The 23,984-nt window shown below is 36.8% G+C and overlaps 1 long non-coding RNA gene across 2 annotated transcripts; it reads left to right on the plus strand.

The window, feature by feature from the left end:
* Positions 1-8,135: 8,135 nt before the first annotated feature.
* On the plus strand, positions 8,136-16,196 carry LOC308194070. Of its 2 annotated transcripts, XR_013950233.1 has the most exons (5): positions 8,136-8,364; positions 9,277-9,399; positions 13,526-13,698; positions 14,069-14,268; positions 14,761-16,196. It is a non-coding gene; the product is annotated as an uncharacterized lncRNA (long non-coding RNA). The 2 variants fall into 2 exon arrangements; XR_013950232.1 differs by having other exon boundaries at positions 14,069-16,196.
* Positions 16,197-23,984: the final 7,788 nt, after the last annotated feature.

Below are 23,984 nucleotides of genomic sequence, written 5' to 3' on the forward strand. Positions count from 1 at the left end.
GGCACAGTGATCTTTTCTCTCTCTGATATACAACATCGTTGTTTTCAGCTTTGTATCTCTAGAGATACAGTTCTTAGCAGCACATTTGAGGTAGATCGTGCTCATATGCTGAACATTTTAAAGGACTTTTTTTCTGGGGTGATGATTTAACTATTTTTGGTTTCTAAAACACCAGGCATTTCTCTAGTTGGATAAGTTTTTTGGTTGTTTGTTCCTTTATTTTTTAAGAATACAGTTGCATTCAAATGCCCCCGATTCCTTTTTTTTTTCCCCCCCACAGATAGCCTGGTAAACAATATATTTAAGTGTACTTGCTTGTATTCTTGACTGACTACTGTTAAGTGTGACAAAGACAGAGGTAGTGAGCTATTTTTTTTCCCCTGCTGAAACATTTGCAAGCATCAGAGCAGGGTGGAACATGACTGGTCTACGTACAACAGCAGTAACAGTTTTTTTCTTGGCTTTTGTTTGCTTATTTGTGTTGTTTTTTTTTTTTGAGTGATACATCATTTTAAAAAATCTTTTTTTAAAAAAAAAGAGTTTTTATTTTATTTACTTTATTTTTGACTGTTCATTGGATAACTTGGCTAATCACGAAAGAAGTACTGATTTAATAGCTGATCAATGAAGTTCTAGAAAACTGTTCCAGTACTTTTTCCGTACTTCTGTTCAATATTTAAATATTTTTTCATTAGTTGCACCATTTGTAATAGAGATTTCTTACTGTACTCTTTTTAATTGACCATTACTGATCATACTTCTTAAGCACCATATTAAATACACTTCATACCAGCTTTTTTGTCAAAGGAGGAAAGTAAATCTATCTCTCCAGGTTGAAAGTATGCTACATCATAGATCACATAAACATAATGTAGCTGACTGATAAAAAGATTACTATGTCATGGAAAAAAAAAAAAAAAGAGTTAATGCTGTTCTAGGAAATATAGTGTCAGAATCATAGAATCATAGATTCATAGAATATCCTGAGTTGGAAGGGACCCATAAGGATCATCCAGTCCAACTCCTGCCACCACACAGGTCTACCCAAAATTTTAGACTATGTGACTAAGTGCACAGTCCAAACGCTTCTTAAACTCCAAGAATATAACAAAGAATATGAAAGACAAAAGGGACAACATACTATTTACTATTCTACAGAATGGATAAGTGGTGCCTGCTTCAGATCTTGTTGCCCTTTTCAACCTTTCCTCTGTGTTTTTCTCAACTTTTCACTGAAAAATAACTCTTCTCTTATCCCTGCTATACTCTGAGAATTTTCAGATCATTTTCCTAGGTCGTACAGGATTATGCTTCTGAAATTAGAGTTCTTCCAGAATTCAAGTGCTTGAAAACAAGACCATTAATTTCTGAAAAACATGTTTTGCCGATACTGATTCCTTATGGGTTTTCAATTGCATACAAGGTAAATGCTTTGTAGCATACATAACAAATCTTTCTTTGCATTCAGTTAAAAAATAATAATATTTTCAGTTCATGCACATCCTCTCTGAAGGCTTAAAAAAACTCTCCAGCACTAGATTTCTATATGTTTTAAAGAGGTTTATTTGCCTAGAGAAGTGGATATGTCATGGGTGAGCCCAAACTGATAGAGGCAAATTCATTTGTACTTTGCAATCCAGAGTCAGCGCAGAGTTTTTACTTTGTCTTGTGGGGTGTAGCATGAATTCCAGGTTAAACAGGTCATTTGGAAAAGTTACGTCTTAAGTACCACAACATTTTCTTCTGGTATGCTGCCTGACAATACATACTGTAGCTGCCTAGGAGAATTTTAGAATCTGCCTCCATTTTTCCTAGGAAATGATTGCAGCTAGTGTAAGACAAGACCAAAATAAAATAAAAAGTTAGAACAACTCTGACCTCCTTTTGTTGCTTAATCTTTTTTGTCTTATACGTATAATGAATGCTGCCACCAAAGATAATGTGTGATATTTACCTTATTTAAGAATAAATGTTCTATGTAATGCATAGGTCCCTGACCAATGTATGCTAAATACATGCTAATGTATGTTTGGCTAAACATGTATTGGTTAAACCTTTGTTCCAGAAAGATAAGGAAAAATGAAGTGAAATTAGGAAACATTTTCCTTTACCTTAAAGATATATTTTTACGCCTAAGTCAGCCAAGTGAAATTTTGTTGAGTTTCACAAGATATAGAACTCTCCCTCCTCAAAAGTCTGAAACGTTTTTCTTTCAGGATCAGGATATAATTGTTGTTGTCGAACATGAAATTCTTTGCAGAAATAAAATATGAAATGTTATGTCAGGACTCAAATTGTATTCTGCTTAAGCATTAGAGTAAATTTTCTTTCCAGTAGATACATATGAACATAAATGAAGAAGTGAAACAGAAGCAGGATTTAATTGCAAAAATGCAACACTGGAAAAGCAGTAGACACTAAGCCATATCATGGGGTGGGCTTTGGATTGCATACGCTCAGTCTACCTACCCATGGGGTTCAGTTACATCTGCAACTACTGCCATCTTGTCCCTTTTCCATGACTCCTGGATCAAACTGCCTTAACTTCTTTCTCTCATTAACATTCATCACCATCTGGGAAATTCTTTATCACATTTATTCCCACAAACAACCTCTTTGATCTTCTTTCAAACTTCATAACAATTTGAAGTGGTAACATACACATTCCTATGACCAGCTTCTCTTTAATTTCAGCGTATAAGCATGTGAAAATTTTCATTAGATCATTATCAATTTGGCTGTAATGTCAGAAGAACTGCGTCCCCTCATCAATAGCACATCTGTCAATCCAACCTTGATATGTGTTAGAAAATACAAAGTCCAAAGGGAATGAAGGCAGATAAGGAAAAATGGGGATCACATTCCCATGCAGAGGATGAGTTCAAGAAAGGGTGAGGAAGAAAAGGCTGATTGGTTGCATTTCTGCTTGAGCAGCATGAAAAGAGAGGCAAATCCTGTCTGTGAGGAATGTGCATGTGAAGGTACCCTCACAGGATGCATATGGGACTTGATGCTGCACTCAGCAAAGGTTCATGTGGCTTTGGACCTGTCAGACATAACTTAGCACCCTGATGGAGCAGGCTCCTGCCTTAGTCCTTAGCACTTCGTGATTTCTCAGTAAGTCATGTATCAGGAGTACATGAGCAGAAAACTGATTAAATATCCAGCTCAGCAATCTCATTGACATTAAACACCTATAAAAGCCAAAAATATGCAGAACTGGAAAAGGGGTTTAACTGTGCTTTATTCTGCAATTATGGTGAATGGATTGCCAAGAACAAGTAAGGTAGGAAGATATTTCTGACAGGATGCTTCTGAAATGACTTGATGTTTTAGTAGTTTTCAGTTAAATCAGGCAGAAGAAATTAACAATGAACTTCTGTGTTAATGGTCTGACAAGTGCTTCACTCCCTGTGAAAATGAAGTATAAAGGTGATAAAGGTGATTTGCTTTCTTAGTCAGTGGTATTTTGAAAAAAAAAAAATTACTGCAGAAAAACATTAATGATGATGAAGTTTGAAGTTGCACAAAGGATAAATGATGGAGTTACAGATATTTCATTAGGAAATTGGATGGTGCTTGTCCAATAAGGAAAAAGCCCAGAGGAATGGTGTTAATGGAAGACTCAGAACAAGTCTTTAGAAGTCTAGTGTGAGTTGCCATGAAGACAACATGATATGCACAGATACTTGCCATGACCAACACAAAAAGAACACTTGTGTGAGAAAAGCACGCAGAGTTCAGAGTTGAATTGAAGAACAACAACAAAAAACACCTATACATTTTATGGCAAACCATGTTATGACCCAGAATATGGGAGGAAGAGTGCAAAAGAAAGGACTGTACTGAATGAAATCACTTGTGAGAGCCAGAAGGACAAAACAGCCAGCACCACTCGCTCGGGGAAAAACTTCAAAAAACAATGTTCACAAGACCGTCAGGTGGGTTCCAAAGGGAACTTTTTTTTTTTTTTTTTTTTAACATGATGCACACCTTTTTAAGATTCACACAGGACAGACCTGAGAATACTGTCAGTACTAAACAAGGCAAAGGCAAGTGTCTAAAATGAAACTGTAGTCTTGTGAAGGTCAGCTTAGCCTCTTATGTGGAGTATGCCAGCTAAATACAAATATGTAGACAAGCACAGTTAGAAAGGATACAACTTAGAGCAGTGAAAGGAAGAAAATATTTTTTTTCTGCTAAAAAAGGTGTTGAATCACTGGGCTTTTGAAAAACAAGTCAAAAAACATTAAAAAATAAAAAATAAAAGTGAAGGAAAAATAGAGGTTGGCTTCACAAGCAAAGGAAACTCTGGTTTAGAAAAGAGTTGAAATTGTTTTCCAGCCATTGGACAAGTCCTAGAATAACCTTCCAACCTGCAGAGGCTGAAGAGAACCTTAATGTGCCTCAGCCTTGAGAGAGTCATTGGAGGAATTAGAAGGGATATTTTCTGCTCATTGAAAAGCCCAGAGGTAGGATGGAAGGAGGTGGAAGCATAGGAAATCTGTATCTGCAGATCCAAGTGATTGAACTGAGTACTTACAACATAGATCTCTTTCTAGTAGAGTGTTTAATGCTAATACATTTGCTGAGCTGGATGTTTTATCAGGACTGAGAAAAACAGAACTTATTTGTAGTCATTTTCCAAGTTTGTACCGGAAATGCTGTTTCTATAGCTTATTACTTGAATTGTGATAAGCATCAAAAATATAGTGAAGAAAAACTAATCAATTTTTATACATTAATTAGGGTATAGAGGTCTACATAGGCCATACTTTGGTCTTGGGGAAAAAAGAATGGAACAAGAGAATGACCAGAAACTTTGAAAAGTTTTAGAAAGAATCAGGTGCAGGTCTAAATCCAAATAAACAACATTTAGATCCATGTAATATAACTTCTCAAGATTTTTTAACATTTCTTTATCTGTGTATTTCAATTGCTTCAGGTGATGAGAGTCCCACCACCTCTCTTTGGAAACTGTTCTGCAGCTCCTTACATCTCACTGTCAGAAAGCACTTCCTAATATTCTTTTTAAATATTTTGTATCTTAATTTCATTCAATTTTTCATAATTAGGGCACCATTTACTAGTATAAATAATTGTGTTCTGACAAGTTTTGTAACCTCAGTTAATGTCATTGTTCTTTTCTCTAATTTGTCAACAGCTTTTTGGTGGTAAAATGATATCCAGAAATGAACCCAGCGTTCTGGGCATAACATAATGACATGCCTACACCCATTACAGGGCAGCCAAAGCGGGCTTCGGATGAGTACTGCTAGCTATCTTAAAATAGAACTTCATTAATTTCTAACCATTTTCAGAAGTGTTGTCTATCAGTCTGAGAGAAACTTGGTGCTAAAAATCTAGTGTTTTGGATAGGCCGGTTGGGCAGAGCACCATGCTGCATTCACGTGTTCTAGAGGCTAGAAGGTAAGCAGTTAGGCTAGATTCCCAAGAAACATGAAGACAACCCCACACACTTTCTAAGTACCTAATTTTTAGGTGTTTTAATTTCACAGAAAATAAAACCTCAAGTTAAAGAGCTATGCTTTCACACACAGAGAGATGACACAAACACAAAAATCAGATTCTAATAAACCAGTATGTTCATTTTGTATTATTATAAATAATAAGGACAAAGAACAATTTACATGGACACTGCATGCTCATTCAGGGTCCCAAAGAAATGTTCCTGGATTTTGGTTAACCATTAATTTAGAACCAAACAGCTTGTAAACTTTCTTTATCAAAAGGAACTAGAAAAGATCATAACCTTGATAACCACTTTTAATTTTTTGTGGTTACCATATTCACTGGGTATGGATGATCAAGATATAAGATCTATATTCAAAAGATCTGAATCTATCTTATATCCCAGGAAACTGCTACACCATCATTCTTGAAGAGAAACTAAGAAATGTTTCCCACTTTTTCTTGTTTAAATTGTTTTGCTTTCATTTATATTGGTTTTACAAGGCAAGGTTTTGGTAGCAGGGGCCTGCAGAGGTGGCCTCTGGGAGAAGAGTCCAGAAGCTGCCCCATGTTAGGTAAGGGCCAGTTTCAGCCGGCTCCAAAGGGACCCACCGCTGGCCAGAGCCGAGCCAAGAAGTGATGTGTTTCCACCTTTGTGAGAGTATATTTAAGAAAGGGGGAAAAAAAAAATGCTGCTCAACAGCAGCTGGGAGAATGAGGAGTGAGAAACAGCCTTGCAGACACCCAGGTTACTGCAGCTGGAGGGCAGGAGGTGCTCCAGGCATGGTGCAGAAGTTCCCCTGAGGCCTGTGGAGAGGCCCTTGGTGGAGCAGGCTGTCCCCCTGTAGCTCATGGGTCCCACATGGAGCAGATCTCCATGCTGCAGTCCGTGGAGAAGCCCCCGGTGGAGCAGGTGGATGTGGCCTGGAGGAGGCTGCGGCCCATGGAGAGCCCCCACAGGAGCAGGCCCCAGGCCAGAGCTGCAGCCTGTGGAGAGGAGCCCACGCAGGAGCAGGGGGTCTGGGGGGAGCTGCTGCCCGTGGGGGACCGTGCTGGAGCAGTTTGCTCCTGGGGGATGGACCCCGTGGTACGGAGCCGTGTGGGAGCAGTTCTTGAAGAGCTGCTGCCTGTGGGCAGCCCCCGCAGGATCAGTTCAGGAAGGACAGCATCCAGTGGGAGGGACCCCACGTGGAGCAGAGACAGAGAGTGACCATGAGGGAGTGGCAGAGGTGACACACTATAGACTGACTGCAAACCTGTGCCACTTGGGGTGAGGAGGTGGAAGAGGGTGGATGGAAAGAAAGCGTTTTTAATTTCCTTTCTTTTTTCTCACTTCTCTAGCTTGTTAGTAATAGGCAATAAATTTCTCTAATCTCCCTACACTGAGTCTGTTTTGCACATGACGATAATTGTTGAGTGATCTCCCTGTCCTTACCTCAACCGTTCAGCCCTTTTCATCATATTTTCTCCCTCTTTCCCTTTGGGGGGGGGGGGGGAGGAATGAGAGAGTGGTTGTGGTGGAGCTCAGCTGTCCACCTGAGTAAAACCACCACATCATTTAAATAAATGCCAAGCAGTGCCATCCAAAATGAATATCCCAGCTCCTACTTCTGCAGCCTTTTTTGGTCATCTAACGCTAATCAAGAAAATAAGATAAATCCCTTAAAGAATATAAGCATAATTTTGGAATATGTCTAACTGAGGATTTAGACTGTTTTATTTATTTATTTATTTATTTATTTATTTATTTATTTATTTATTTTCAGTTTCAGAGAATGCAGAATCTTCAATAAGAGAAAAAAATAAATGATATTTCTAACCAATTTTAGATGAAATATCATCTACCAGACTATAGGCACCAGATCACCAGTGAACAGTTTGAATGCACATCAGATGGAAACCCTTTGGAAACCCTTTACTGACAAAATGACATAAATATTTCAATAAACAAACAAACAAACAAACAAACAAACAAGGGAAGAGTTCAAAAAGACATAGGAAAAAATGTACAACCCAAAGGAGAATAATCATCTGAAGGGTCAGCCAGGTCACAATAACATAGTTTAAAATAGCCTGCAGACAGTGCATAAAAGCTGCTATAAACATCCAAAGTAAACTAAAAGACATATCTCCCAAAAAGCAGTTGAATTTGAAAGCACAGGCTCTGAAGTTTCCTGTACTACTGTGACCTTCTATTGTCCAGCATTACATTTTTTACTCAGATATCATCCCCATAATAATCTGTTGCCCAAAGCCTGAAGGAGAGGAGTGAAAGTAAAATATTCTCACTTCAGTTCACCAGATAACATCATATTCCTACTAATATTTTAACCCAGAGCATCCTCTTCAGTCTTGCAGAGAAATTATAGTGTTTAAATTATACCACATTATTACTTAATCTATGCTGACGTGGGTAGCTAAGTAATCTTTCATGTTTCACTCTAAAAAATTCTGTTTGGTTAGCTGCTTGGGTTTTTCAGTGCAGGTGTTTTCTTTTGGTTTTGCACTTTTCAAAGTGTTTAGGAGACCTTACTGTAATAACAAAAGATATCTCAGTACTTGATAGGCTTACTTTACACACACCCAAAGGAACAGAGACCAGAAAGAATAGGCTAACTCATCACAATCCAGAAAAGACAATAAGTCAAAATAAAATAAATAGTAAAGTCCTTTGCACACTATGAACACTAACATAAATAAATAAATGAACATCTTGTTAAGGAGAGGAAAGTGGGCAACTATAGATATACATAAAATTGGGAAAAAACCTTTTCCGCTGAATAAATATAAATTAAAATAACAAGGTCTTTCACAAATAAGGGACAAGAAAAATAATTATTTAAAATTGCAAAATTGTGGGATATAGTCCCAGGCAACTACTTCAGAAACACAGTGAGTAAATGCACTTTTTATTCATACTAATAAGAAATATATTTTGCATAATGGTGTCATTGAACAGCATGCAAATCTATAAGATTGCTAGGCAACAAGGAAATAAAAATTATTAGTATGCTTTATAAAATACGAGGCCATATGTATGTAAATTAATGTTATAGTTGATCAGATATTTTTAACTTTGATCCTATATTGCTTCATAACAGCAGCCTTGTGATTTAAGCAGACTTCTTATTTACTTACATTTCATTCCATACTTGTTTCCTGGAGCACGTCTAGATTTCTCAGCATTTTGATGGGGGGGAAAAAAAAAAAAAGTTGGGGACTTCTTCAAAAACTGTGCTGTTCCTACACTGACTTTAATGGGAACAAAGTTTTGTGACTGTTTTTATGTGATGTCTCAAAGAAATATTGTTGAGTTAATCTGTAATAAAAAATAAATGTTGTAAGGAATCATGTCTTAAGAAGCTTCTGTGTAGTTTATACAAGGCTACAGGAATGTGGTTGGGAAACTACTACCAAGCTTGGCTCCAGAAACGAACTTTGTAGCAGTAGGTTTTAAAGACACAATGTTGAAGGGATTAGTTTGCAACTTCCAGGTTTTAAGAGATGTTTGCCAAGACTGGGAGTCAGATCATAAGGATTACCAATATTCAAAGGTCTCTTTCTATACGTGGGCATTATCAGGCAGTTTCTTTCAGGAACAGTGAATAAACAGACACTCTCCTGCATGGTCTACAGCAACTGAACTAACCTGTCTTTCCAAATGCAGTGTTTAGTGTGCTGTAAGTTAAATAGCTGTGCATATAGGCTTATTCTTTTAACTTTCTATTTGTTTGATTTTGCAATTTATTTCTTAACTTTCAGTGCTATGTTTATGAAGTTGAAGGTTATTATTTTCATCTCTAGCTACCTGTCCTGGAAAGAAATATGTCAAACAATGTGTCCTTGATTGTGCACATCTAATCAACAAATGGAATGCTGTAACTACAGTCTGTTGAAAGAGAACTGCAGGAATCCACCCCATAAATAGTAAGTCACAATTGTATGCTGGCTAGATAGGAGAATTAGAAAAGTTCTTGGACCAGATATGCAGGTCAGTTTAGAGGCCACCTAAGATCAATAACCTGCAAATACATAAACAGCAAAATCAGTTAAATATTTAGGTCAGCAACTATATAGGAAACTAAGCAAACAAACAAACAAACAAACAAAAAAAGAGCTTGGTGGTCTGGTGAGGAGATAACCATGCATTAAATATCTGCTTAACTTCTCCGTCTCCAGAGTGTAACATCTTACTCGAAATTACATACTTTGTTTTTAAACTTCTGTGCCATATCTTAAACTTAAAACACAGAAAAGCTAGGACTATGTTTTGTTTGTTTGTTTTTGTTTTTTACACAGCACAGTCTTCTCAAGGACAGGCAACACACCTTTTGTTGATTCATTATTATTTGCTGCATACAGCTGCACATACAATTCTTCTGATGGATTTCTTGAAAAGATCAGGTTCCTTAAAATGTCTGGTGAAATAAAGCATTGACAGGCACTCAGTTCTGTTTTCTCTTTACAGTACTTTGTTTAACTACTTTATTTTGATTTCTCTGACAGCAAAACAGTATTTTGGCTCTGAAAAATGTAGTGCAGCCTGTAGAGGTTTCTTTTATTTATGTTGACTTACACTCTGCTATCTATAAATATTTTAGAAGATGAAGTAGGTGGATTAGAGACCACCTACTCTTTTTTTTTTCTTTTTTTTTTCTTCCCCCCCCCCCCCCCCCCCAAATACGTGCACATTTAAAATTGTAGGAATGTGCAATGTACATTGAGTGAGGCTTGAAAGTCTTTCTGGATTTCTATCACTTATTCAGAAAGACCAGGGAAAAGTCAGAAGTGAGCCTATCAGTATAACCATGACAACAAGTACTTGTATACAATGCTCATCTGTATAGTGTAGTTTCTGATTCCTTCAAGAGTTCATCCAGTCACAGTCAGAATTCTTTGGTAAGTTATCTGATCCATGTCAAATGGTTCAGATGAATCAGGTAAGTATTGCCAGGTATTATAAACACTGTTAACACTGAAGAATGAATGAAAAAAATGAGCTGAACGGTGGAACAGAGAAGGGGCTGCATTTGGAAGATGGGAGGGAAGAGAAAAATGAGGTGTCAGTATTTTTCTAGTGATTAATATTTGACAGATTGATGTGGAGTTGTTGACAGAGAGTGTCTACTGCTATTGCCTATCAAATTAGTGCCTAGCAGATCATGTACATGGATTTTTGGTAAACTGAGAGTTTCTAGTTATCACATACAGTGAGAGGCATTATGTCAGCTTGGTGCAAAAGGCAAGTTGATCAATAATTAAAAGAAACATGTTGAATTGAGGTTAAGATTAAGTTATTTGGGAAATGATGAATTCTCAGTTCTGTGACTTCCTATATTTTTCTTAATAAATTGTATATTGTTTTATATAAAGCGGTGTTTAATTCTGATAAAATTTTTCAAGTAATAAATGAAATTAATAATATATGTGAGCTAAAGAATTATTTTGTCTTCGGTATTGGTAAAATTTATTTTTAATCCAAAGAAAATATAGAGATACATACAGATACATAGAGATATTTATTCTCAATCAAGTATTTATGTTATATTACAATGTATCATAGGATCATGTTCCTGATATCCTCTTAGCTCCCTGTCTGGGACTTGAGAAGATAGTCTTCTCAACTTTCTCTGTTTTAAATTTCAAGTGTAGGGATTTTACAGCAATGAGAAATCTGCCCTCACACTCCCATACAAATGTCAAAGAATACAATACAATATAAAGAAGACTTTTCAGTGTAAGATTGTTGCTTTTTCTTTCTTTTTTCCCTTTCTTCTTTTTGCCTTCAAATAGTTTAGCCCAATTAACTTCTATCTCCTGCAGAATTCCCCTTTGGTAAGAGCCATGGGCAGACAGGTTTCATCTTACAGAATTTAAGCAGAATAAATAGGTCAAAAATAAGGTTAATAATTACAAAGCTAATTATAACCATAACAAAAGAACTTGTGCTACTGCTACCCAATAGCAGAATAATTCTCATGACTGAAGAAGAAAAGGGAAAAAAAAGAAAAAAAGACAAAAAAAAAAAGAAAGGTAGATAAAGAAATTAGATTTTTCATCTGCTCTTGGGAAAATAAGATAAATATTGACAAGAATCATATCAAATCTAAAGGCTAAAGGAAAAATAATAAAATATAAACCTTTTGCATTCCCTCCAAATAAGGGAGAATACAAACCTTCAACAGAAGAAAAATCAAGATTTTGTCCCACAATGATACTCTGCTGGAGGGTAGGAAGGCCCTGCAGAGGGACCTGTAGAGGATGGGTCAATGGGCGGAGGCCAATGGGATGAGGTTCAACATGGCTAAGTGCCAGGTCCTGCACTTTGGCTGCAACAACAGTGCTACATGAGCCGACAGTGTGCCCAGTTGGCCAAGAAGGCCAAAGGTATCCTGGCTTCTATCAAGAATAGTGTAGCCAGCAGGAACAGGGAGGTGATCGTTCCCCTGTACTCAGCTCTGGTGAGGCCACACCTCCAGTACTGTGTTCAGTTTTGGGCCCCTGAGTACAAGAAGGACAACAAGGCCCTGGAACGTGTCCAGAGATGGGCTATGAAGCTGGTGAAGGGCCTGGAACACAAGTCCTATGAGGAGTGGGGGGCTACGGGGAAAGTATACGTAGTGCTGAAAAATGGCAATAAAGGTTCTCCTGTTCAAGAGCCATCAGGAGTCCGTGTCGTGCATCCCTTCACATTTCTTCTCAGAAACAGTAGTCAGGCATTGGAATGGGTAGCCCAGGGAGGTGGTACACCCTTGAACACCCTGGGGGTGTTCAAGGAAAGATTGGACGTGGTGCTCAGGGACACGGTTTAGTGGGTGACATTGGTACCAGGGTGATAGTTGGACCAGATGATCTTGGAGGTCTTTTCAAACCTTAATGATTCTATGATTCTACGATATGAAAAAAATATATATTTTTTTAATGCATAAATCATTTGTAAGTTTAAAATCACTTTTCACTGAAAAGCATATAAATTTAACCTAATTTAATGGAACTTAGGTTTTAGGGGAAAAAATAGTCTGCTAGCCCAGCAAAATGACTTCAGAAAGGACAAATATACACTGAAACACTTGAAGCAGCTCCCCAATTGTTTTCCAGAAAATACAATAACTAAAGGAGAAAAATCTACTCACCTATACATTATGCTAATGGGAAGTCTAATAATATGTCAATCACTAGGACAAGCAATTGCTCAGTTTGAGCAAGAGGATGAATAACATTTTCCTTGGCTCTCTAGAGATTCTTAGTTTGATTCTCAATGTGGGTATAAGGAAAGACAGTTAGTTGGGAGAAACTGAATTGGCAGAATTGTTTTCCCCCTTTTTCCTCCTTCTGTACCTGAGGATATGAAATTCAGTATTCAGAATGCAAGTTGTCAAGGCAAATACAACCTCATTTAATCCAGTTCTTACACAAGAAGCTTCAGCACAGTCAGATCAGAACCTACACGGTCAAATATTTCAAGTACTTATACTATAAAATTCAAGTAACTATACTGATTCTACAACGTCTTACTACTCAAATAGTAATCAGGTTTAAGTTACTAATGTTGAACCTGAATGTAGGAAGCAGATGAAACTTTCAGAAATGCTAGTGTAGCTTGTAAAAAATGAATAATGTCAGAAACACCAAAAGTAGAACACAACCAGATGCAAATTGAGTAACTTACTGTTACCATATAGACTGTATTCATCTCAGGTACAGTAAAGAGTGGTAAGACGTGATTTTAATAGACCAGACATGTTGTTTTAAACATTAAGCTAACTTAATGTGAGCAGATAATGAGAAAACGGTCTATTCTACCTGTTGTTATGTTCTTCTGATACACTGTCCAGAATAATTGAAGTGGGCTCCTGGACAATCTCATGGAAAAAGCCATCATGGTTTTGCTGTTTTGCAAAACCTGTCCGTGCTGGTGATCTTTCATTGTTACAATGCATAGAGCAACAGAGTGCTTTTCCCCATTACTAGCAAAGATCCCTTTCTGCCTCATCTCCTTTCCTGTAACTCCTCTCTGTACCTATTTTCGTTTTTCTGCCATTTTTTACTTCAGAATTAATCCTGCATGTGAGCAGATAGATAGACCATCTACTTCTCCAATGAAGAAGACCAGCTGAAGAAGAAGGACCGACAAGACTCATCAGAATACATATAAGACAAAAGTGCATCATGACCTGAAGGAATAGCTGCAAGAGTCTGCCTGCCAGGTGGAAGTATCCACTAGGTGTAAGTATGTGACTGATAAACTATCTTGAATTCAAAGAACATAACAAAAAGCACACTTTTTACTCAGAATTTATTATCCTGCCTACACATCTCTTTCTGGTTATCTATTTCGTCAAAATTAGAAAAGGCACCACTGTGTTCCGAGGCTGAATTTCATGGCTGACACTAACCACTTCTTCCCTGCTCACATGGCTTTGTTAGCAAAGCTAGAGCTTTAGCTAGTAGCCTTTCTATAGCCAACAGGTTTTGATTGCATTTGTCTTCTGTAAATCTTCAATTTCTTTTTTTTCTTTAATACATATATATATACTTCTTTTGTTCATGTTATGCATTACATTTCTCATTTTTTCCCTTATTTTGTATTCTACAGGAGTAAGCAGTGAGATGCCTCCAATAAGAACGTTGATCCATGTTTAACTGCTTGATATTACATAGTGAGAGGGTAGTGATAATACTTTTGCATTTTCTGGATCCATTTAGTTCTTCTGAATTAAGAAAGAATCATCTTATTAACACTGTTCAAGCTTTTCACTACATCCTCAGGAACCAATATTGCAGTCTTGGTCTAAGGTAAATTTAGAGTCCTATTCCAACTCCCAGTTATTTCAAAGCAAGATTTAACATTTTGGATTGTAATCAGATGAGGCCAAAGATAAACCACAGATAACTCTACAGGTTCAATAGGACTGTAACTTTGGTTGTAGTGCAAATGACCTTAAGCGCAGAAAGGTAGCAGAGGCTCTGTCTATGTATTTGCTTATAAAACATGAGCTTACTCAGCTATAGTTAGTTATCTTCTTTAGCCACTAGCCTTAATATCTTACTCTGATACTTTATTTACTTTAAGTCATTCCACATGGGATGAATCATGTATGTTTAGCAGCATAACCTAAGGGTGAATATCCTCTAAACATCTACTTTTTTGATTATCCTGTTTATTTTTTTCTTGATTTCTGTCCAGCTATTGCCATTCTATTTAGATCAATACCCTGTAGTCATAATGTGAACTTACATACCCGTCAACTGTATTTTATTTGCCTATGATTTTTTTCTGTTTTGTAGATCTGATCCTGTGTATTGGGAGTCTTGTGGAAGGAGTTGTATTCAAAGAGTCAGTGATCCTGAGCAAGCCATGTCTGCTCTGCAGGGTCCTGTACTCAGGGCTTGAAAAGCCCATATGTTAGCCTGAGTGATGACAGTATAACCCCATATATATATATAGCAATGTAAGGGAATGTGCTGGAATACCCTGGATACATGTTGTTCCTAGATACAGATCCAAGAGATGTATAGATGGATATACTCTGGTGGGCATTAAGAAAGAGAGAAAATTCCTACCTCTTCAGACAAGATATATAGTTTTGTTTGTTACGCTAGATATGAAGAGGTACAGTATAGGGGACAAGGTGAACCTCGCCATGGATGGGATGTGCACAGCATGCTGTCACTGTCCACCTGGTATTTCCTCACCTGTAGGGATGTAACGTTTACTGTCTATATTTCTCTTCCTATTTCTGTTTTATTATTAAAACCAAATTTACTATACTATTTGCCGTTGTGTCATTTTTATTAAGATCCAGAAAGAGCTCTGTACCCTTTACCCCCCAGTTGCAGAATAGTTCTGGAGCTTGCATTCGCATTGTTTATGTGGTGTCATCAAATAAAACGGGACATTTTTTACACCACTCAAAGCTGCCTTCTCTGATTTATTACCTTCCATATTTATGTCACATTTTGACAAATAACAGCACTCCATGTTCCCTTTGTGTCATTCAATCCTAAAAGCAGATTAAGATAGCTTTGCACTAGTAGCTAGGCTGGTGGGATATCTAAAATATTTGTAGGTCCATCCCACATGAACAGAAATAATTTGACATAAAGTAGAGTCTTTCTTTACCTTACTGCAGAGCTTTTGCTCACAGCAATTTCACATTTATTAATGTGCAGATGCATTGAAACTCTCAGCTTATCCACACTCTCTTTTACAGGCAGTGACATGAGGGCTTTTACCCTGGAATCACTGATCTCTGTGTTTTAGCCCTTCCTCTGTATGGAAATTCAAAGGGCTATGTTCTATACACGCAGAAGGCTAAAAAGAAAGTAAAGCCATCCTGGCAATACATTTCTACTCTTCCTCTTTGGACCACTAAAGCCTAATTTATCATAATGAAAAATAAAACAAAATAAAATCTATATAACTGGCAAAGGTATTTCCTGAATTAAATTTCCTGAATTAACCCCATCTTTGCATGAATGAGCAATCACAGAGGCTTTGCCTTGAATTTTACTTTGTATATACTTCAACAGTCTACATGGTCTACATGTCCTACACAGCAGATCCCATCCTCCACTCTGGGTTTTCCATGCTTTGTATCAGAATATATTTGTCTCCTTGTAATTTCCTTACTACAAAGCCCACATCACTAAATATTTTTTAATAAAACAACATGTTGTCTTGAACAACATTCATCAAAACATGTTTAAACACAATTTCATAAGGCTCGAAGTTAACTTCAGGCCCTGGGCCTGAAATTGTCAATCTACTTTCAGTCATTGTGAAGACATGGCAAAAAGTTATGTTTCTTCGCCTTTGTTCTTCTGCATTTAATTTTGCTTTTGCTGGTTTGCTTTTTAGGTACTTACACTGCTGCAAAAATGCTGCCTCTGATTTCTTGTGAAGTCAAGTAACTGGGTGCTGATCATGTTATTTTTTATGTCTGGGGCTGGGCTAATCTTCAGTAAGATCACACAAAATCCTTCTTTTAGCTTATAATTGTTTTCAGCAAAGGCAATGGATGTTTTGCCCTTCTGCATCAGGCCTTAACTGATATCTTTGATATGTAGTGGGAATTGAAATGAGTATCAGTGCTTCACAAGTCTTCTGCTTCAAAAATCCTTCTATTAATCATTAAATATACAATGACTATAAAAAGTTGTCTAGAATATATCACAGATTTAGATAATTTTAGACTTAGACTTTTTACATTTTTATAGGAAAAAAAGTATTTATAATTAGTATTTGTCATAGTTCTGAATAATATTTCTTTCCAGAGAAAGGGTTTATGTTTTCCATTCTGACTAGTTTTTTATATAAAATTGATCTTTTATGTAAAAAAATACATTTTAGGGTATTTAAAATGTTAATATAGAAACAAAATATTCAGTTGTATAAAAGAAAAAGCTTCTCTTGATCCTGTTATGGCATATATCAATGTCAATATTTTCCATCTTGTACTTGTTGCCATGACAAATGCTACCATTGAATTTCTCATGAAACGAAAAGTCAGGTTACAGTGTTCAATACACACAAAGTACTTAACTGGCTATAGCCACAGGTTTTTATAGATGCAGTGAAAATATTTTTTATTTAAACTAATAAAATGTCATTAGACATGTATGTTCCTACTATTACTGCTATGTTGAATTCTATGTTTGGTTTTGGCCTGAGGACATTATACACTCGAAGTCCAAGTCCTGTGGAACCTGGCTTTCTCATCTTCTTTTGTATACAAACTCATGATTAAATGGAAAGTAGCTGCTCAGTATTTCCTCAGTGTTTGAACTTCAGCTGCAGCTAATGTGAGGGGGTGCGATGGGGAGCAAAACTCATTCATTTTATCAAAGTGTAAACCAGTGTACTGAGGGAGTCAGCTCTCTAATGTAGATCTGCAAAATAATTACTTTTTTTTTTTTTTTTTTTGATATTCTGTAGCTTCGTTTCTGGATAGAGACCCTAATCAAGCTTCTAACCAATTCAGAGCTTAACAGAATGGGATACAATCTAACAACTGTCTAATGACAGGCACAAACGGATGTTTTTGTGTTTGTAACTATCTGGGTGCTCCTTCCAACATAAACTCCAACAGAACCACAGGGTTTGTTGACAAGATTTTCTCTGCTGCAGTATAACCCCTTCTACCTGCAATAACCTTCAGCATGAGGTGGTAGCACTGACACCATAATAAAAATACCTCTATAGAAATGTTACTCATAAAGGAAATATATGAATGTAAAGACAAATGAAAAATCAAAAAGCACACATCTAAAAATTATCTCCAGGTATTTATATATAATATATACATATAGAGAGAGAGCTCTTGTTTATGTCTAAATACTCTTTAATAAATTTGCTTTTGCCACCTATTTAAAGTCATTTGAAGGTTTCACTTTCTTTATCTTACTGGTATGGGAACAGCAGTGTAATACAAAAAAGCTCCTGGGCACTTTCAGCGGGACTTAGGGAGAAAATAGGTACTGAAGTCCAAAATGAGGATACTAAAAGCTCCCGCTCAGTAAACTCTAGAGGTTTACCTAAATTCCCATGTTTTCATTTTTTCCTGCAAGGCACTCAGTTTCACAGTTCTGCATTTTGGCAGAACTGCCTGGTCTTGTACAAGCTGAGCAACCCCAAGTGCTGCTTACACCTCAACCCAAGAGGACAAACCCATCTCAGGCAAGATATCTCACAGCAGCCTGCAATGGCAGGGCTAGAAAAGCATCAACACTCCTCAAAAATAGCTCTTCCTTTTATATAACATCCACAGCTTGCTGAATCTGAAGAGAGAAAGGTTCAATTCCCTTCCCTGAATGAAGGTTTTGCAGTTGTAGAGATTGCTCTAATTTCTGAGCTTGCTGTGCACGTGTATTTTCCTCCCATTTTTATGAAAGTGTCTAGGGCAAAAGAGAGACACTCTTTCCATTTATATACAAAAAAAGTAAAATGCTTTTTTATATATTGCCTTTTATATCTTTCCTTATATAAAATGAAAGCAGAATTATATCTCATTAAGAATAGAAAACAGTGATAAAGCTCCATTTTACCTCCAAGTGAAAATGTTGCAAAGCTTGTACAGCATATTTTACCTAAAAATAGCAATTGAAAGGAAAAAGAGTTCTTATTAACCAAAGGAAACTTTTTGCTTGAAAAGATGGCACAACACACTACATTTATAGCAAAGTAACAGAAGTTATGGAAAGAAAAAAAAAAAAAACAAACAAATTGAAATTAAGAGAAAAAAGAGACTCAAATCTAGTATTACATTTCTAAAAACAAGCCCAGACTTGCTTGAGTCAGACCTGAAGGCTTTAGCCTATTTCACCTCAGAAGGAAAGAAAACATGAAAAACTAGTAGTAAAGGAGCTAAAAAATATATAGATATGCCTAGAGAAGGAGAAGAAAGCCTGAAATAATAATAATAATAATAATAAAGAAAAACTGAAAGACCTTTCTCAGGAACGAAGGAAATAAATCACAAATAATTAAGACCCTTGCTTGGGGCTAGATGGTATAAATCAAAAAAGCCTTAGGCTGCAAAGAAAATTTAATTTAAAAAAGCCCTTCCTTGTGCCAAAGATTTATCATTTTTAAAGCCCAGTGGGGCCAGGATACTTTTTTTCTCTTAACTCCAAAAAGGTGCACTTCTGTTTCTATTGATAAATCCATTTGACTTGTGTGTTACTAAGTCCTCTGAAAATTCTGTGATTATCTCACTTTTCTTTTGTCTTCAAGAAAAGTATACAAACAATTATCCAAAAAATTATTCCTGAACATCTTGAATTTGATTGTTTTATTTGAAGAATAATTAGACACAGAGAAGTAAAATTTGAAGTTGCTTCTGCCAAGATATTTTCAGTTATTCTCCATTGTGGCTATTACCCACTTACATCTCGCTTCTCCATAGTCAGTGCTAAATGCTTTTACGTAAGAGAACCTTGCAATCAGGCAGCACTCGCGGCTGATAAGTATGTCTGTACATACTATACACTCTGTTTTTTATGTTAAAACTCAGAGTAAGTGAAGGAGTTCAAAACTCTGAGCTATTATCCTGCAGGGAAATCTGCTTTGATTGCATAAGGCAGAATTCTGTTTAAGTCAGTAGGATGCCCAGGACCAAGGATGTGGCTGGGAAATGCAATCTGCAAAAGACAAGAGGTCATAAACAAAAGTGTGATTAGTGAAATCTGTAATATCCTGATATATGAGCTTCAAAAGGGCATTGCTATCTAACAAGTGAGATACGGCATACCACAGAGTGAAAAAGGAATGAGGACAGAACAATATAAGAAAGAAATAGCAGGGGCGGCATGGAATTTAGGTTACGGTCTTCCTGCTTTTAATTCTGTAAGTCAGGCCATTGCTCCAACAAAACGATGCAAGAAGACTGGAGGTAATAGCTAGGAAATATGAAGTAGTAACTAGAGCAACAGTACAAAGGAGAAGACAGGCACGGAGGGACAGGGGAGGCATCAGGTATATATATGTCTGAGAGATGAGTCTGGTTATCTGAGGCATGATCAGCCAGCTGAGAAAGGTGAGAAAGCTGAAATCAGAGAGAGAGAACCTGGTAATTCTTTATGATGAAGTATTTGAATTATAAGAGTGTTTATTAGGAGAAAACAATGCACAATTCAATATGTCTTGGCTCAGAATAACTTCTGTGATCCCTGGACACTAACTCATATCACCCCCATTGTCAAACAACTCCACCGGCTCATCATTAATTTCAGAACCCTGTGCAAAATGAACTTCTTGATTATAAAACCCTCCACGGACTTGCTCCGGTCTCTCTCTACTTCCTCTGCACATCTAGCACTGACTTCCTCTTTTTCCCTCCAGACAACAATGTTGGTGTGATTAAAAGCTCTTGTTTCTGCTGTGCCACCACATCACTTACTTTCCTGGTTTGCCAGTGGCTGTATGAACACAGATTATTAATAGAGCTCACACTGTCAGAGCAGGAAAACAAACCACTACGAAGAAACTGTAATGTGTTGGATTTTGAACAAAGAACAATTCATGCCTGAAGATGCTTTTTCATTTATGCATCTAGGTATGCAAGAGTTTAATAAATGCAAAAACTTGTGTCTATGATCTGCTTGTTATTATGCATGATGTCCAGTGACACTGTATTTCACCTCTTATCTCCAACAAGTGAATATCCTATAGGAGGGAATGGAAAAGTACTAATGATTGAGAATCAGCTTAGAACTTAATTTTGTGCACCTGAAAACAGGAATCTCTAAACTAGTCATTTGGAAAACACTTAAATATTAACTATCTTTATATTTGTGAAAATCTGTCAAATCCCTGCTACTTTTATTGCCTATCTGTGGATTAATTGTTTTAATTCTTATTAGTCATCTAGCCTTGTTAAACAGTAGCACCTCTGGTGTACATATTTAAGCTATTAGTTTGACTTCTGATACTGTTAGAGGTATGATTTTGTTTGCACCAATATCTGGATTTCTTTTTAAGAGTATTTACTTTATCTTTGGTTTGAAAAAAAAATCTACAAAAGAGAGACAGAAACAAAAAGTATCTCAGAAATAAGAGATTACTTGTTCAAAACCAAGCTGCCTGTAAAAGGAAACTAAACCCTTTGCACATTCTATTGATAGCCACAAGCAGGAAAATGTATTAATGGGACCAACATAGCTTTTTTTATTTAATGTCACAAACAAGCAGATGCTACCCATGGCATCTTTCACTGCATACAATCCTTCTCTAAAGTAAACAGAAGAACATCGCTTTGACATACTGTTCTGCTTTAAAAATGTCTCACCTCAGACTCTTTGTAGTCTTTATTATTATAATTGCTTATATGTTACTCTCTTGGATATCAGTCATGGGAATATCCACACAAAACCACTAAAGACTAGAGCTCACCGTTCTTGAAGCCCTGCAGAATTTGGGCTTGTTTTGGGGAACAATCATTTAAAATATATCTCCAGTCTCTATGATTGCACAAAGACTGAAGATTAAAAATTATATAATATGTGACATTTATATTTTTCCCACCTCTTCACATTCATGGGAGTGCAATAATTGTTGCATTATCCCTGACACTAAAGTAAAATTATTTTATTTCCACTTTATGTATTTTTCAAGATTGCAAGAATGTTGTGGGGAAACAAAATAACTATTTTGTTCCACTGTCAGTCATTGATGTCTTTATAAATATGAGAACTATAAGCAAGAACTCAGAGAAACACAAGCCGTGGTGAGGTAATATCCCAGCCAAAGCTCTCTATGTGAGAGAAAGAAATGACTGAATTGGATCATAATTCCCCACTCACACAGTTGAATCATAGCTGAAGGTTTAAGTGTAAGGCCACATGAATGAAACAAACACCTGTCATATTGGTCTGCCTTCAGGAATGTCGCAACAAAACACAAATAGAAGAGCTTAGTTATCATTTTTCCTCCTTCTCATTATGCCACCCTTATCTGTGGAGCATCATTAATACAACCCTTCTTTCACTGGTGGGCAGTGCTTGAATTTACTCCAGCTCCTCACTGAGAGACTGATGTACATTTCTTAGTTACAGACAGCTGAGTTGGTTCTATTCCCAGGGAAAGATCAAGGCACAGAACCTGTTCTTGCAGTTGTTGTGTGAGGAATACATCTATCTTGAATAGTGAATTTTGTTTTGGTTTTGTGGCAGTCATGCCTTATATTCACCACTGATTTTGAAAGTAAATTCAGCATCAGTTTTATATATATAAATAATTGTATGTGTATATGCAAGAATCTTGTGGCATGGATTTTATACCAGCCAGAAGACCCAGGGTATTTATACAGTGAAATCAATACAAAGTTTTTTGTGGTAGAACAGCTTTCTACCATAAAAGCCATTGACTGGCTGTGGCTCTTAATTCAGAGACTAGTCAAAATATGCACAGATATAATCTGGAAAGACCCTACTGGAATCATATGGATGGGAGCAAAGTTAGATTTTTTTCCTGAGAAATATAGATGTATCTTAATAAAATCTGTTCACAGAGTGAAGCTGAGAGGTATTGAATGAAGGACAGACCTTATAGAAAGAATATAAGCATCACCTTGAAATAAGGGTTGAAATAGAAAATGGAGAGAAATGTACAGAATGGTACAGAAATAGCACAAAATAGAAGGCCTCATACTGGGTGAATAAAATAATGCTGATTTCTGGAGATGGTAGATTGAGATGACTGAATGAAATAAATTGGTGCTTGTTTTGATTTCATTACATATATAATTCATCAATGTTATGCCTGTGAAAAGGCAATAGAAGCTTAAAATATAGCCACCAAGGTGTTTTCCAGTAAACCTAGCAAATCTTCAGGCAATCTATTGTGCAGGAAGCTGGTAAGAGTTCAGGGGAGCTGTGTGTAGAGCCATCACTACAAAAGACGTGTTTGGTCTGGAATCAGTTCAGACATGTAAGAATGATTAAGGGAACAGATGGACAAGCCTGCCCAGAAGTCTAAAATGGAGAACAAGAGTAACATGACTGGTTTGTCCTAGTGCATCAAGAAGTGAACATCAAGCACAAATATTAAAGACAAGGACAGTGCTGAAAGAAGAGCAAATGGAGATAAAACTGCTGTGAATACATATGTCATAAATCAGAACAGGTTTGCAATTTTCAAAGCAATTGTGAGGATCAAAGGCTAATATATTTAAAAGCAGTGCTTGGTATGCTTTCAGAAATCCCTGTGATGGTGTTACCGTTACAGTGTCTTAGACTGAAGTATCCAAAAGACCCCTCCAAGCCATGAGGAGAGGAACCTGCTCTGTAAAGGCAGTTCATTCTCATTGCCGCTGGCAGGGACTACACCTAGGCTGGAAGTTTTATGCCTTCAGTCAAAGCACAGAACTGGAATGGAGCAAGACGCACAGAGGAAAGATGTAGGCTTTGTTTCCCAAAATGCAGAATCACATAATTTATGCCTGTAGTATTTTACAGCATCACAGCCATTACACTAAACACTATGGTATCTTTATTTATGTTTGTCACTATATCAGCTTTGCTTCTGTCTTAAATTCTGCCCATCTGAACATCCTGAAGCCCTGTATACTCTTGTCCAGTCTGTTTGTGTCACAGGACCTTGGCAGCTAAGGAAGAGCCAATAACTCATGGGATTATTTTCTTCAAGGAAACCATAACTGAAAAGCAAGATGCTACCAAAACTGAGCAAAGGCAACAAGATTTGATCCTGTAACACTACCTAATACAGACAGTTCAGGCAAGTTCAAGTCATTGCTGAAGACATTAAAAAGAAGAAATCAGAAGGTAGTATGAGAATTAAGATTATGTTTTTGCAGTGGAAAATGCCACTAGCCTTGCATATTCAAAAGTGATTGTGCAGGCATAACAGTGGGTGGTATGTTAAGCAGATAAAGGGAGAGTGGAAGGTCCCACTGTCCTAAAATAAGGAGGATGGCTAAGAAAAACAAGACAAGCAGTTGCAGAATCAGTTGTGAACGTGTAGTAATCAGCCAATGAGGAAACAGGGAAGGAAT

This window comes from Anser brachyrhynchus, assembly GCF_964034855.1.
Source record: "Anser brachyrhynchus genome assembly, chromosome: 4".
Taxonomy (NCBI): Eukaryota; Metazoa; Chordata; class Aves; order Anseriformes; family Anatidae; genus Anser; species Anser brachyrhynchus.